The sequence below is a fragment of the Cherax quadricarinatus genome, chromosome 4 (assembly GCF_038502225.1).
Source record: "Cherax quadricarinatus isolate ZL_2023a chromosome 4, ASM3850222v1, whole genome shotgun sequence".
Lineage (NCBI taxonomy): Eukaryota > Metazoa > Arthropoda > Malacostraca > Decapoda > Parastacidae > Cherax > Cherax quadricarinatus.
This window is the reverse complement of record NC_091295.1, coordinates 69916598-69934019: the sequence shown is the minus strand read 5'-3', so window position 1 is coordinate 69934019 and position 17422 is coordinate 69916598. Positions and strand designations below refer to the sequence as shown.

The 17422-nt window shown below is 44.1% G+C and overlaps 1 long non-coding RNA gene across 1 annotated transcript; it reads right to left on the bottom strand.

Moving 5' to 3' along the window:
* Positions 1-859: 859 nt before the first annotated feature.
* LOC138854582 (uncharacterized) lies at positions 860-2349 on the bottom strand. The gene is made up of 3 exons (XR_011393763.1): positions 1685-2349; positions 998-1629; positions 860-934 (listed from the first exon to the last, which is right to left on the bottom strand). It is a non-coding gene; the product is annotated as an uncharacterized lncRNA (long non-coding RNA).
* Positions 2350-17422: the final 15073 nt, after the last annotated feature.

Genomic DNA, 17422 nt, shown 5'->3' with positions numbered 1-17422 from the left:
TCTGACCGCGGGTTTAAGCTAGCTGGTCTAGTGGCTAACACGACGGTCTGGAGTTGTGAGACTCTCTGACCGCGGGTTTAAGCTAGCTGGTCTAGTGGCTAACACGACGGTCTGGAGTTGTGAGACTCTCTGACCGCGGGTTTAAGCTAGCTGGTCTAGTGGCTAACACGACGGTCTGGAGTTGTGAGACTCTCTGACCGCGGGTTTAAGCTAGCTGGTCTAGTGGCTAACACGACGGTCTGGAGTTGTGAGACTCTCTGACCGCGGGTTTAAGCTAGCTGGTCTAGTGGCTAACACGACGGTCTGGAGTTGTGAGACTCTCTGACCGCGGGTTTAAGCTAGCTGGTCTAGTGGCTAACACGACGGTCTGGAGTTGTGAGACTCTCTGACCGCGGGTTTAAGCTAGCTGGTCTAGTGGCTAACACGACGGTCTGGAGATGTGAGACTCTCTATAAGCAACTGGTCTAGTGGCTAACACGACGGTCTGGAGTTGTGAGAGACCGCGGGTTTAAGCTAGCTGGTCTAGTGGCTAACACGACGGTCTGGAGTTGTGAGACTCTCTGACCGCGGGTTTAAGCTAGCTGGTCTAGTGGCTAACACGACGGTCTGGAGTTGTGAGACTCTCTGACCGCGGGTTTAAGCTAGCTGGTCTAGTGGCTAACACGACGGTCTGGAGTTGTGAGACTCTCTGACCGCGGGTTTAAGCTAGCTGGTCTAGTGGCTAACACGACGGTCTGGAGTTGTGAGACTCTCTGACCGCGGGTTTAAGCTAGCTGGTCTAGTGGCTAACACGACGGTCTGGAGCTTAAATTCTAGTGACAACATATTGGAACTCTCTGACCGCGGGTTTAACCTGCTGACTGAGTACCTTCTGAGTACCTGCTGAGCACCTACTGAGTCCCTACTGAGTACCTTCTGAGTACCTGCTGAGCACCTACTGAGTCCCTAGTACTGAGCACCTACTGAGTCTACTGAGTACTGAGTACCTGCTGAGCACCTACTGAGTCCCTACTGAGTACCTTCTGAGTACCTGCTGAGCACCTACTGAGTCCCTACTGAGTACCTTCTGAGTACCTGCTGAGCACCTACTGAGTCCCTACTGAGTACCTTCTGAGTACCTGCTGAGCACCTACTGAGTCCCTACTGAGTACCTTCTGAGTACCTGCTGAGCACCTACTGAGTCCCTACTGAGTACCTTCTGAGTACCTGCTGAGCACCTACTGAGTCCCTACTGAGTACCTTCTGAGTACCTGCTGAGCACCTACTGAGTCCCTACTGAGTACCTTCTGAGTACCTGCTGAGCACCTACTGAGTCCCTACTGAGTACCTTCTGAGTACCTGCTGAGCACCTACTGAGTCCCTACTGAGTACCTTCTGAGTACCTGCTGAGCACCTACTGAGTACCTTCTGAGTACCTGCTGAGCACCTACTGAGTACCTACTGAGTACCTTCTGAGTACCTGCTGAGCACCTACTGAGTCCCTACTGAGTACCTTCTGAGTACCTGCTGAGCACCTACTGAGTCCCTACTGAGTACCTTCTGAGTACCTGCTGAGCACCTACTGAGTCCCTACTGAGTACCTACTGAGTACCTGCTGAGCACCTACTGAGCAGAGCACCTACTGAGTACCTACTGAGTACCTGCTGAGCACCTACTGAGTCCCTACTGAGTACCTTCTGAGTACCTGCTGAGCACCTACTGAGCAGAGCACCTACTGAGTACCTACTGAGCACTTACTGAGTACCTTCTGAGTACCTACTGAACACCTACTGAGTGCCTACTGAGTACATAATGAGTACATACAGTTTACAATGTTGAACATCCAGTTATGATGATTCTCGGCCATCAATCATGTTTTTAGTTTTTTCTTAAAAGTTATTATATTAGTAGACTGTTTTTCACTATCTATCAAGATATTCTTATGATTTTTCACACATTATACAGAAATTATGGTTTTACAAGTATTAGGGCGGAACTTGTAATAGTCGTTTGCATAAAAAAATACCTTGAGTGGGGTTCGAATCCACTCAAAAAAATACCTTGAGTGGGGTTCGAACCCACTCATAAAAAATACCTTGAGTGGGGTTCGAACCAAGTCATAAAAAAATACCTTGAGTGGGGTTCGAACCCACTCATAAAAAATACCTTGAGTGGGGTTCGAACCCACTCATAAAAAATACCTTCAGAGGGGTTCGAACCCACTCATAAAAAAATACCTTGAGTGGGGTTCGAACCAAGTCATAAAAAAATACCTTGAGTGGGGTTCGAACCCACTCATAAAAAATACCTTGAGTGGGGTTCGAACCCACTCATAAAAAAAACCTTGAGTGGGGTTCGAACCCACTCATAAAAAAAAAAAAAATCGAGTGGGGTTCGAACCCACAGCCATAAAAAAAAAAAAAAAACGAGTGGGGTTCGAACCCACAGTCAGTAAAAAAAACGAGTGGGGTTCGAACCCACACTCAGTAAAAAAAAAGAAAAAAAAAAAAAGGAGTGGGGTTCGAACCCACAGTCAGAAAAAAAAAAAAAATAAAAACGAGTGGGGTTCGAACCCACAGTCAGAGTGGGGTTCGAACCCACAGTCAGTAAAAAAAAAGAGTGGGGTTCGAACCCACAGTCAGCAAAAAAAAATAAAAAAATAAAAAAAACGAGTGGGGTTCGAACCCACAGTCAGTAAAAAAAAAAAAAAAAAAAAAAAACGAGTGAGGTTCGAACCCACAGTCAGTAAAAAAAAAAAAAAAAAAAACGAGTGGGGTTCGAACCCACAGTCAGCAAAAAAAAAAAAAAAAAAAAAAGAGTGGGGTTCGAACCCACAGGCAGTAAAAAAAAAAATAAAAAGAAGCGCTAAGGGGCTTCGATCCCACAGTCAGTCAAAAAAAAAAAAAAAAGAAAAAAAGAAAAAAAAAAAAAGTGGGGTTCGAACCCACAGTCAGCTAAGAAAAAAAAAGAAAAACAGTCAGTAAAAAAAAAAGAAAAAAAAAACGAGTGGGGTTCGAACCCACAGTCAGTCATATTATTATTATTATTATCAAAAAGAAGCGCTAAGCCACAAGGGCTATACAGTGCTACAGTCAGAAAAAAAAAAAAAAAAAAAAAAAAGTGGGGTTCGAACCCGCAGTCAGCAAAAAAAAAAAAAAAAAAAAGAGTGGGGTTCGAACCCACAGTCAGTAAAAAAAAAAAAAAAAAAAACCCACAGTCAGTAAAAAAAAAAGAAAAAAAAAAAAAAAAAAAAAAAAAAAAAAAAACGAGTGGGGTTCGAACCCACAGTCAGTAAAAAAAAACGAGTGGGGTTCGAACCCACAGTCAGTAAAAAAAAAAAAAAAAAAAAACGAGTGGGGTTCGAACCCACAGTCAGTAAAAAAAAAAAAACGAGTGGGGTTCGAACCCACAGTCAGTAAAACAAAAAAACAAAACAAAAAGAAAACAAAAAAAAAAAAAAAAAAGTGGGGTTCGAACCCACAGTCAGTCATATTATTATTATTATTATCAAAAAGAAGCACTAAGCCACAAGGGCTATACAGCGCTACAGTCAGTAAAAAAAAAAAAAAAAGAAAAAAAAAAACGAGTGGGGTTCGAACCCACAGTCAGTAAAAAAAAAAAAAAAAAAAACGAGTGGGGTTCGAACCCACAGTCAGTAAAAAAAAAAAAAAAAAAAACGAGTGGGGTTCGAACCCACAGTCAGTAAAAATAAAAAAAAAACAAAAAAAAACGAGTGGGGTTCGAACCCACAGTCAGTAAAAAAAAAAAAAAAAAAAAAAAAAACGAGTGGGGTTCGAACCCACAGTCAGTAAAAAAAAAAAAAACGAGTGGGGTTCGATCCCACAGTCAGTAAAAAAAAAAAAAAAAAAAAAAACGAGTGGGGTTCGAACCCACAGTCAGTAAAAAAAAAGAGTGGGGTTCGAACCCACAGTCACAAAAAAAAAAAAAGGTGGGGTTCGAACCCACAGTCAGTCATATTATTATTATTATTATCAAAAAGAAGCGCTAAGCCACAAGGGCTATACAGCGCTACAGTCTAAAAAAAAAAAAAAAAAAATAAAAAAACGAGTGGGGTTCGAACCCACAGTCAGTAAAAAAAACGAGTGGGGTTCGAACCCACAGTCAGTAAAAAAAAACGAGTGGGGTTCGAACCCACAGTCAGTAAAAAAAAAAGTGGGGTTCGAACCCACAGTCAGTGAAAAAAAAACGAGTGGGGTTCGAACCCACAGTCTAAAAAAAAAAGAGGGGTTCGAACCCACAGTCAGTAAAAAAAAAAAAAAACGAGTGGGGTTCGAACCCACAGTCAGTAAAAAAAAAAAAAAACGAGTGGGGTTCGAACCCACAGTCAGTCATATTATTATTATTATAATAAAAAAGAAGCGCTAAGCCACAAGGGCTATACAGCGCTACAGTCAGAAAAAAAAGGGGGGTTCGAACCCACAGTCAGTAAAACAAAAACGAGTGGGGTTCGAACCCACAGTCAATAAAAAAAAAAAACGAGTGGGGTTCTTACCCACAGTCAGTCACATTATTATTGTAATAAAGTTGGTAGAATTACCGACAATATGTAAAGTAAAAGGACACAAGTGCAACTAATGTGACATTTATTGTGGCAACGTTTCGCTCTTCAGGTGCGTTATCAAGCCATTACAAACAATATGTATGTATGTATAATGTTGGCCAAGACCGTAGTCCTGGCACGGGTCTCAATCTTGCGATGACCCGTCTCTGGCTCCCGAGGGAGAAAGGTTTCTACAATGATGCGACATATGCTGTTCAAGCACTCTTCTGGTCAGTTCAACTGGTGCATCTCATAAGCGACAACACCGTATGTACTCCTAACTATGGACACTAGCGAGGAGGAGGATATGTCGTTATCACAAGTAACAGCTTGTCTGGTTCGTTGACTCCATGGTACACTAGTGTGGCCGCAGTCATCTCTGGTTCCTCTTCGGGAGGGAATATCACTCCTAGTTGCCTGTGGAGTGTCTCAGTAACTTCGCACTCCAGAAGATAGTGTGTTAGGGGCCGCTGGACAACGTGCTGACAGTACTGGCACATCTCCTCCTCAGCCTTGTCTACCATCATCTTGGCTGTGGGAAAGCCCAAACGAAGCCGATGGATGGCGGTACACTGCGCTCTGGACCAGCTTCTATCATATGGAGGGGGTTCTCCCTGAGTCGCTGCTCGGTACCACTGTTGAGATGGGGTATCACCTAAGACCTCCCCGATAAGTTTCATGGCTCTGGCAGCCACCAGTTTGGTCTGTCGTAGGCTGATTGGGACAGTAATCCCAACATGTGGATAGTCTGTTGCTGCCTTGGCTGCATCATCTGCCGCCTCATTTCCCCGGATGCCACCTGGGGTGTATGTACAATGTTCGCCAAGACCGTAGTCCTGGCACGGGTCTCAATCTTGCGATGACCCGTCTCTGGTCAGAGGGTATATAAAGGTTCAAAGTGAGTATTACATAGTATTACACCTCACTCTGAGCCTTTATATACCCTCTGTGTCCATGTATTGTTTGTAATGGCTTGATAAAGCCCCTGGAGAGCGAAACGTTGCCACAATAAATGTCACATTAGTTGCACTTGTGTCCTTTTACTTTACATATTATTATTATTATAATCAAAAAGAAGCGCTAAGCCACAAGGGCTATACAGCGCTACAGTCATAAAAAAATACCTTGAGTGGGGTTCGAACCCACTCATAAAAAATACCTTGAGTGGGGTTCAAACCCACTCATAAAAAAATATCTTGAGTGGGGTTCGAACCCACTCATAAAAAAATACCTTGAGTGGGGTTCGAACCCACTCATAAAAAATACCTTGAGTGGGGTTCGAACCCACTCATAAAAAAATACCTTGAGTGGGGTTCGAACCCACACAAAAAAATACCTTGAGTGGGGTTCGAACCCACACATAAAAAAATACCTTGAGTGGGGTTCGAACCCACTCATAAAAAATACCTTGAGTGGGGTTCGAACCCACTCATAAAAAATACCTTGAGTGGGGTTCGAACCCACAGTCACTCATAAAAGATACTGCAGTGTTGTCATACCAAAACTCACTATTTTTATTTGTTTTCTATAGTTTTTTTTTCAGGAAACTCCATGGAACTAATAATAATAGACTCCTGATTACATTCTTAACTTAAAAATAAAAAAAAAATAATTGAAATCTGACTACTATTGAATTTATCCTAATTATAACCTCGTCCCCTTCAGTTCTTGGAGGACTTAAAACACACACACGCACACACACACACATACATACACACGCTCACACATACACACACACATACACACATAATTTTTTATTTATTTATTTAACTTTATGTCCTTTTTATCTGATAATTCAGATCTTTTTCATTTTTCGTGGTGGGTCTGAGGGCGTCTCTATGTCCAGTTGACGTTTAACAGGCGTATCCATCTTCCTTATATCAGCCAGATGACTTTTAATCACGGATCGCAGTACACTTTTTTGGAAATTGTCGGTGGAAGTATCTATATCATTGTCGAATTCAGTCAGCATTGAGTCGACCATATTGATTGCTTTAACATCTGGGAGATATTGCATTCTCATGTAGAACCAGCGGATGATGTCTTTGGCCTCCTTGAGACCGGAACTGACAGTTAGGTCCATGAAGGCCAGTGCATGGTAGGCGCAGGTACCGCCTTCCTGTTCTACTCTTGTAAGTCTTTTCAATTTTCTGTAACAGGTACGGTTATTCTTGTAGTATTTCTTCACCACTCTGTGGGCGGTAAGTTGACTACCACCATTATAGTAGATTAATACTCTATCATGAGAGACGTACAGAGAGATGCAGTGAGGTTCATGAGACAGCAGTACAACACGACCGTGACCTTTGGGTATTGGAGGCTCGCGAAGTAGCTGGTCGCTGCTACAGACTTCACATACTTTACCGAAAGTGCGAGGAGTCTCACGAACGATGCTCTCGATATCGAATCCCGACAATGGCTTGGTAGTCTCCATGAGAGGGTTATACACACCAAGGCATTCCACATCCTCACTCTTCTCTTCACGTGCCATCTTGCTGGTGAACTTGGGAGGGATACACTAACTAGGTACTACTAGGTACTAGTGGGGTTCGAACCCACAACGCTTGAGTCTTATCACTCTCAGAGCGATGTGCTAACAACTAGGCTAGGGAGGTACAAGTTTTAACAAAGAAAAAAATCTATTTATACACCACAAGAATGTTAGGTACATTATAGGAATAGTGATAAAGCTGTGTTATATAGTGATAGTGAATCATTTAGTGATAGTGAATCATTTAGTGATAGTCGTGTTATATAGTGAAGTTCGATTCCCGGCGGGTGGAAACATTCGACACGTTTCATTACACCTGTTGTCCTGTTCACCTAGCAGCAAATAGGTACCTGGGTGTTAGTCGACTGGTGTGGGTCGCATCCTGGGGGACAAGATTAAGGACCCCAATGGAAATAAGTTAGACAGTCCTCGATGACGCACTGACTTTCTTGGGTTATCCTGGGTGGCTAACCCTCCGGGGTTAAAAATCCGAACGAAATCTTATCTTATAGTGCTGTTATGTAGTGATAGGGATGGCGGGTGGGGGGTATTATTTGTGTTAATAATGAAAGGGCCCCAATTATGAGGTAAGTTGGAATTATGGCTAAGTGACTAAATACTAGTTTGTGAGTGTAGCAATGTGAATGCTTTTGTTTTGGCACAGTACATAGTTTCAGTATTGGAGTATCACAGGATTCATTGTAAGATTGACATTGATATTTCTGTTTATGGTCAAATGGGTGAGTGAGTGTGTGTGAACCACCAGGTGGTATTTGTGTAGTTAGTTGACGGGGTGTATCAGGGAGATAAGATGTTTTCTGATGGTAGTTTTGAAGGTGATGAATGTGTCTGCAGTTTTAGAATTTTCAGGTAGGGTGTTCCAGACTTTAGGGCCTTTGACATACAATGGAAGTAAGTTACTCTGTCCGACTTTTTTGGGTTATCCTACGTTTTTATACATATGCTACTATGTATTAGATAAGATTTCCTTCAGATTTTTAACCCCGGAGGGTTAGCCACTCAGGATAACCCAAGAAAGTCAGTGGGTCATCGAGGACTGTCTGTCTTATTTCCATTGTGGTCCTCAATTTTGTCCCCCAGGATGCCACTAACACCCAGGATGTGACCCACACCAGTCCACTAACACCCAGGATGCGACCCACACCAGTCCACTAACACCCAGAATGCCACCCACACCAGTCCACTAACACCCGGGATGTGTTAATAATAACATAGAAACATAAAAAGGTACACCAGAAAAAATAATATATAGCATAATATGACGCCCGAGAGGATAAAAGCCTACGGACAAATCACATCTCAAGATCATATACCCATTCTCTAGTCACTATTATGAGAGAAAACGGAGATTAACGATGGTTAACTATAATAAACACTCGTAGGTTACGGAAAAAGTGTATATAAAACGACTTTTTCGGACAAAAAACAATATTTCTCCGCGTACCTGGGCTGCCGCGCGTATAGGCCTATATCTCGGAAGTAAGTTATTTACCTATTTTGGGTCACAGACCCAACATTTATGAGCGAATTGACCTGATTTTCACAACAAACATAGAAGAATGATTGCTCTAGAAGCTCTCATTGCGATTTTTGACGTATCCCAAATATTTTCAGATTTGAATGGGTAAACAAGGGCCATATCTTCATAAATAAAAAATAAATAAGTTCATTCAGGCACAGGTACACATAAGTACAATTATCATAGTATAAATTACGTAACATCCCCTCTCCCCCGCCCCTCGCCCCCCGCCCCTAACACCCCGCCACCCGCATTCCACGCCCCCGCCATCCGCCAACAAAGACCCCCCCCGCCCCCCGCCCCTAACACCCCGCCACCCGCATTCCACGCCCCCGCCATCCGCCCAACAAGACCCCCCGCCCATAACACCCCGCCACCCGCATTCCACGCCCCCGCCATCCGCCCACCAAGACCCCCCCGCCCCTAACCCCCCGCCACCCGCATTCCACGCCCCCGCCATCCGCCCAACAAGACCCCCCCCCGCCCCTAACACCCCGCCACCGGCATTCCACGCCCCCGCCATCCGCCCACCAAGACCCCCCCCCGCCCCAACGACCCCCGCCCCATCCCCCAGCCCACCAATCCCCTCCGCCTACCACCTGCCGCCCCTCCACCCCCCGCTCCTCCACCACCTCTCCGCTCCCCTCGATCACTCAACAAGTGCACACACCACACTCAACAAGTGCACACACCACACTCAACAAGTACACACACCACACTCAACAAGTGCACACACCACACTCAACAAGTACACACACCACACTCAACAAGTGCACACACCACACTCAACAAGTGCACACACCACACTCAACAAGTGCACACACCACACTCAAGTGCACACACCACACTCAACAAGTGCACACACCACACTCAACAAGTGCACACACCACACTCAACAAGTGCACACACCACACTCAACAAGTGCACACACCACACTCAACAAGTGCACACACCACACTCAACAAGTGCACACACCACACTCAACTAGTGCACACACCACACTCAACAAGTGCACACACCACACTCAACAAGTGCACACACCACACTCAACAAGTGCACACACCACACTCAACAAGTACACACACCACACTCAACAAGTGCACACACCACACTCAACAAGTGCACACACCACACTATCACGACGGTCTAGAGTTGTGAGACTCTCTGACCGCGGGTTTAAGCTAGCTGGTCTAGTGGCTAACACGACGGTCTGGAGTTGTGAGACTCTCTGACCGCAGGTTTAAGCTAGCTGGTCTAGTGGCTAACACGACGGTCTGGAGTTGTGAGACTCTCTGACCGCGGGTTTAAGCTAGCTGGTCTAGTGGCTAACACGACGGTCTGGAGTTGTGAGACTCCCTGACCGCGGGTTTAAGCTAGCTGGTCTAGTGGCTAACACGACGGTCTGGAGTTGTGAGACTCTCTCGTACCTTCGGTGTTGTGAGAACTACTTCTTAAGTAGTGAAAATTTGTCTGTCATTCCAAGACACGTGTGCTAGATGTGTTAAGTGCTGCGGGTCTGGAGTAATTAACAAGTAGTACAGTGTTGGTAACTCTCGAGACGACTGTGGGCCCAGTGAATGACCTTGAAAATCGCACTGCGACCCGCAGGCCACTACACCCATATTGCCTGTGTCTAGTGAGGTGAATATCCCTTCCTTGTCCCTTCTCTCTTATGGAATAAAGGCGGTTTCACTGACCCAAAAGTAACAGACTAACTCTTCCATCTCAAGCAGCTGAACTAAAAGTGACCTATGGATGTGAACGAAGTAAATGATGGTGAAGGCGAATTCGTACGTTTTAGAAGTAAGGGAGCTTTGAAAAAAAGAAAGAGGATTTCAAAGGAGACTTGCTGCAAGAAACAACGAGAGCAACAACAACCATTGCAGAACGGTTAGGCTTGATTTCCCTGCTAACACTGAGTTTGAGGTCAAGTTTAGATGGTTTTACGAAGCTTCATTAGACAACCCAGAAAAAAACCTTCGGATTCGCTTTCGTCATGACGAGGATAATTACGTTTTTGTTACTGACGACCCAACATTCATAGAAAAACTTCTTACTCATAAATATGCTAACATCCAACTCCAAGCTGCCCCACCAAGATCACCTAAAGTACTTATTGTTATCCACAATGTCAATAAGTACATGGATCCTAAATTCCTGTTGCCAGATCAAGTTGCAAACCCTCGTCAACTTCCAAATGATCTGATATTGGCTGAGTGGATTGGTCAAGGGACTCCACCATCATATATCTACTCTCGTGCAGCGCTTAACAGGAGTTACAAAATAGCTTTGTACAAAGCACCTCACCGTAGATGCTACAAGTGTCAGCGCTGGGGTCACATTGCTTGGAAATGCTCATCTAAGTCACACTGGTGTGCAGTGTGTGCCAAGGCCCATCCTTCTCACCAGTGCTATGATATGATCAAGAAACACCAGACCGTTGCATTAGAATGTATCAATTGTAAGACTCCAGGAGTCACAGCTGCTCATGCTGACTGCAGAGCGAAAGCTGCCCACATCGCCAGCCGCAGAGCTCCCGCCTCACCCATCACCCCCCATGATGAGGCAATAGGCCTACCAGATACTTCATGTCTGAATACTGACCCATGCCTGAACTCAGACAATATGGTTGAGCGAGTCACTCTGGGAGTACATCAACAGAGCACGATCACGTCTGCTATCAACACTAGTAATGCTGCTGGTGTTGACACCATCTGTCTGGCTGAGTCAGCTGTCAGTCAGCCACCTGACTCAGCTGATCGGGACTTCATACTTCCTAATGACGCTAGTCTTGCTGGGGTGGTACACAACATGCAGCTGCGCATAACAGTACTGGAGAAGCAACAATGGTGTTTGAAACAACAACTTGAGCACCACGAGGAAAAACTTACAGAGGTTGCAAATGAGTACATCAACCCACAGATAGTCAGCCATTATGAAAATGAGTGTGGTGATGATGAACAAACTGATGATTGCAGTGGTGTTAATAATCACAAAAACGATGAATCTGATAGTGGTGTTTACAATCACAGTGAAGATGATAAGGGCAGTGAAGGCCATCATGATAGTCAACCTGATGAGTGTAATGTATTGATAGATACTGAGTGTGGAGATGACCCGGTTGTTGATAATGGTGTATGTATCACTGGTCATAATGATGAGGGAAGTGATACATGTGATGATAGTGATGAGTGTAATAAAAGCGGAGAGTTGAGTGCGAGGGATAGTGTCACCTTCCATACATTCACAGACAAAGAGCGCAGTGACCTCTGTGTACAAAGACTCCCAAGAGGTCTCCATAATGGAAGTGCACTTAGGAGACTCATGGATAAGGATAATACTGATGATATTGATATTGATTATGTCTGTTTGTTATTTAGTAAGTTTTTTCATTTTGCTGAGAAATTGAATACTATCCCTGGACTTTTATAATGGAACCAAACTCGTATAAACTATCCATTTTAAGTTGGAATATTGCGTCACTTAGAAAAAGATTTTCTGACCTGCATCATAAAGTAACCACTGAATCCATTGATATTGTGTGTCTACAAGAGTGCAGAGTCCCTGAAAAATCCCAACCCCCTAAATTGCCATCGTTTGTTGCATATAACCTCAAATCTACTAATTCTTGTGTTCTATATATTAAAAAATCACTTCCCCATCAACTTCTTGCACATAAGAAAACAGAGGGGCTACAGTATCACGGTGTTAGGATTTATATTGGGAACTCTGCTCTCAACATATTTAACTTGTACGCTCCTGCTGATAAGTTTAATTACTTGGAGCTCCCAACTTGTGCTCAGTCTGAACCTACTCTCATTATTGGTGATTATAATGCAAGACACAAAAGCATTGGAAACTCTCAGTTTGGTAATCGTAATGGCAATCAACTGTTGTCACTCTTAAACAGTCATGATAATGTGCAAATTGTAGGTGACCTTGAACCCACACATATCTATGGAGGTGTCCTTGATCTGTGTCTTGGCTTCAACATTACTTCTGCCAGCTGTGAGTCTTCCATTGTAACAGATATAGCGTCTGATCATTTCCCAAGGCTAACCTCTCTAGATATTGGTAATACTATTCTCCCTGGTGGGATATTCAAACGGAAACGTCTTAATGTTTCCCCTGATCAACATGATGACTTTGTTGCACATGTGACTGACTGGTATAATTCCTATGAGTGTACCTCTGTCGAGACTTTTAACAATGACCTTGTGAGCAGTATTCAGAACTTCTTAGAGCCGCCTCTGAAACCTCCAAATGACTTCCATAATAATCATAAGTCTTATAAAAATCATACCTATTACAATGATTCTAAACTTCGAACATTGAAACGTACTGCTCGCAGACTAGGCCTAGCCTATAGAAACCATCGTACCCCTGAAATGCTGAGCCTCTTCCAAACTGCCCTTGCTGCTGCCAGAGAGCGTATGACAGAGCTGCGGCAAACAGACTGGGAACAATTTGTCAATGGTCTCAATGCTCACACCCCACTTAGCCGGGCATGGAGGGACATAAATAGAATTAAGGGTAACAGAACTGGGCAGATCGCGCACCCTCATCCCTTGCATAGGGCGAATGAGTTAGTCAGTGCTTGGGATGCTACATCTAGCTATGACAGTCTTCCCAGTACCACACAGGCGAAATTAATGGACAAATATGATGCAAGGGAGAGACTTGTTTGCTTTATGCTCAGCAAGGCAGATGACTGCAACATTCCTTTCACTAATTATGAACTTGATGCAGCACTAACTAAGGGCAACTCCACGTCGCCTGGTGAGGATGGTATTACTTACAACTTACTCAGATTGCTGTGTCGAGTACCAGGTAATCCTTTACTTGAATTATATAACATGAGTTATGTCACTGGGGAGCTCCCTAAATCATGGACCAATAGCCTCATTATTCCCATTCCAAAGCCCAATCAACAAAACTCATTTCGCCCAATATCCCTTACTAGCTGCTTGTGTAAAATATTTGAAAGGATGATTCTTAATCGTCTTATGCACAGAATTAAGGAATTCTTGTCACCCCGGTTGCATGGCTTCATGCATGGAAGGAGTGTGCATCATTGCATTACCACCTTTCTCACTCTGCACACTGACAGCTCATACACTACGTTCCTTGACCTTAAATCCGCTTTTGATGTAGCAAACAGACATGTAATCATTAGTGAACTTGCCAGAATGGATGTTGGAGGATGGCTTCTCCGCTGGATTAAAGGTTACCTGTCCAACAGAAAGTCGTCTGTGTTGTTCCAGGGACATAGAAGTGTAACTAAAGATTTTGAATTAGGAACCCCACAGGGAGGTGTGCTTAGTCCCACCCTTTTCAACATTTTGATTAATGCCTTAATGCCATGCCTAGCCAGCCCCATCATTATATGGTTAGTTTTGCTGATGACATAATGATTCACACTACCGGATTCTCCAACACCCAAAACATTCTTAATCATGTTTTAGCCTCGTGTCAGGACCTGGGGTTAATAATCTCAGGGGATAAAACAAAGATACTCAACAGGCGTCCTCCTCGGCAGAGAGGCACAGTTCGTCAGATCCAGTTGCATGATGGGTCACTTCTAGAATATGTAAGCAGATACAGGTATCTAGGCTTTGAGGTTCCACTACTTGGACCTGTTGTAACGAGACTTTGTCGCCAATACAAAGAAAGGCTGAGAGCACTTAGAGTTGTGGCAGGTTTTCATCCCAGGTATGGTGCTTAGTTTAATATGTTTATTATGCACCCCATACCCATCCTGTGGGCGGTAGTCAAAAGATTACAGAGGTACATAATTGGTCCAGGGACTGGACTCCATGGTGCTAATGTTAAAATTGTGAAAATGATGTATCTTGCTTATATTAGATCATTGGTTGATTATGCAGCGCCACTACTTGCACTCGTGTCTGACTGGAAGCTTGGAGGGCTGGAAAAACTGCAAAACGAAGCAATGAGGATCATCCTAGGATGCCCTCGTACTGCCAAAATTTTAAATATGCGGAAAGAACTTAATATTCCAAGCATTAGAGATCGTGTTACTGAAAGAAATATCCTTATTGGGGTCAATATGCTTAGGCTAGCCCATTCAAACCCCTGCACAGAAGCCCTCCAAACTTTCCTCAGCACTGGTGAACATCCTTCCAGATGGATCGAAAAAACTGGAACCGACCTCCGCATGAACCAGCTACATGATCTATATCAAGTTGGACAACAGAGACATTTCCCTGCTCCATGGGATATTACCCCATTCCAAACTACCATTCCTCCATTTCCCCCCAAAACTCTTCTTAAATCACAACCAAAGCTTCGTCTTGAAGCCAAACATGATGCCTTAAGCTGTATTGATAACTTAGTCACACAGAACAATCTTTCACAAATTATTTACGTCGATGGTTCTGTTCACCAGTCCACTGGTGCAGCTGGTAGTGCTGCTGTTGTCACACAGAGTGATGGCTCTCATAAAGAAATTGGAGCACGCATCAATAACTGGGCCTCTACCCTTCAAACAGAACTGTTTGCCATACTCCTTGCACTCAAATGTGTCCATGTATCTAAGGTTGACACTTTAACTGTAACTGATTCTCTGTCATCCATAAATGCTCTCAACTCATTAAGTATAAATTGTAGCATGCTTTTGTCAGAAGCCAGACATAGATATGGTAAGATTGTGGACAGTGGAGTCAGAGTGCACATGCTGTGGATTCCATCTCACATTGGTCTTCAGATGCATGATAGAACTGATAAATTGGCTAAGCTGTATGCTTTCAAAGAGGGGGTAGATTACAATCTTGGGTTGTCATTTAGCAGTTTGAGAACAATAATACGAAAAGAACTTCAAATGAACTTTATTGACTTAAGACTTAGGGAGATTGACACAAGTCAGTCCATCTATCATCATTCCATCATGCAGGAGGAGCCACATGTCTATGGTGCATCCAACAAGATAAGCAGACTATTGGATGTCACTACTGCCCGGCTCCGGCTGGGTTACAAGTATCTTTGGCAGGTTAAATCACCACCACCAGATGTAGACCAAACGAAATGTAAACTTTGCCAGATGGACTATTGTCACACATTGCGTCATTATGTACTGGAGTGTGATCAAATTAATGAATTTAGAAACAACTCACTCAGAAGTGTTCAAGAAATGGCTAAGTATTTTATCCACAGTGGTATATTGCAGACCATTCTGGAGAAATACCCTGACTTTGCTAGCTGTAAATAAAGCATTACCACATGTGTGCATGTGTGTGTGTGTGTGTGTGTGTGTGTGTGTGTGTGTGTGTGTGTGTGTGTGTGTGTGTGTGTGTGTGTGTGTGTGTGTGTGTGTGTGGGTGTGTGTGAAGGTGTGTGTGTGTGTGTGTGTGTGTGTGTGTGGGTGTGTGTGTGTGTGTGTGTGTGTGTGTGTGTGTGTGTGTGTGTGTGCGTGCGTGTGTGTGGGTGTGTGTGAGGGTGTGTGTGCGGGTGTGTGTGAGGGTGTGTGTGTGTGTGTGCGTGTGTGTGTGTGTGTGTGCGTGTGAGGGTGTGTGTGTGCGTGTGTGGGTGTGTGTGCATGTGTGGGTGTGTGTGTGTGTGTGGGTGTGTGTGTGTGGGTGTGTGTGAGGGTGTGTGTGTGGGTGTGTGTGAGGGTGTGTGTGTGTGGGTGTTGGTGTGTGTGTGTGTGGGTGTGTGTGTGTGGGTGTGCGTCCTTGTGTGTATGCATATATTTGTACGCTCGTGTGCACATGTCCGTGCGTGCGCCCTCGTGTGTGCATGTGCGCGCGCGCGCTAGTGTGGGTGTATGATCCACTTAATAGTTGTATTTATAACCCATTACAATTGTGACCAGGTGTGGACGTATCAGTGGTTCATTACTTTGTAATTTGTTCATGACTGTAACCATGTATAGGAGTGAAGCTGATTCATTACCTCTGTAACTTGCCATGATTAGTGACCAGATCTACCTGGAGTTCATTACCTTTGTAACTAGTTCATCTATCATAACTTTGGGGTCCAGTCACTGGACCCATTATGTACCTTTGTAATCTTTTGACTACCGCCCACAGGATGGGTATGGGGTGCATAAAGATATTAAACTAAAGTGTGTGTGTGTGTGTGTGTGTGTGTGTGTGTGTGTGTGTGTGTGTGTGTGTGTGTGTGTGTGTGTGTGTGTGTGTGTGTGTGTGTGTGTGTGTGTGTGTGTGGTGTGTGTGACTCAACAATCAATATTTGCACCAATAACTCATTACAGTTGTGACCGGGTGTGGAAGTGTGAATTGCTCATTACTCTATAATTTGTTCATGATTGTAGCCAAAGTATAAACGTAAGTAACCATTCTACAGAATTCATTACCTTTGTAACTTGTGAGCTCATTACCTTTGTACCTAGTTCAGCTATCAAAACTTTGGGGGCCCAGTCCCTGGACCCATTACGTACCTCTGTAATCTGTAAATACCTTTGTAACTTGTCATGATTGTGACCAGACTTACCTGAAGTTCATTACCTTTGTAAATTGTGAGTTCATTACCTTTGTAAATTGTGAGTTCATTACCTCTGTAACTTGCTCAGCTATCAAAACTTTGGAGTCCAGTCCCTGGACCAATTATGTACCTCTGTAATCTTTTGACTACCGCCCACAGGATGGGTATGGGGTGCATAATAAACATATTAAACTAACTAACTCTCTGACCGCGGGTTTAAGCTAGCTGGTCTAGTGGCTAACACTACGGTCTGGAGTTGTGAGACTCTCTGACCGCGGGTTTAAGCTAGCTGGTCTAGCGGCTAACACGACGGTCTGGAGTTGTGAGACTCTCTGACCGCGGGTTTAAGCTAGCTGGTCTAGTGGCTAACACGACGGTCTGGAGTTCTGAG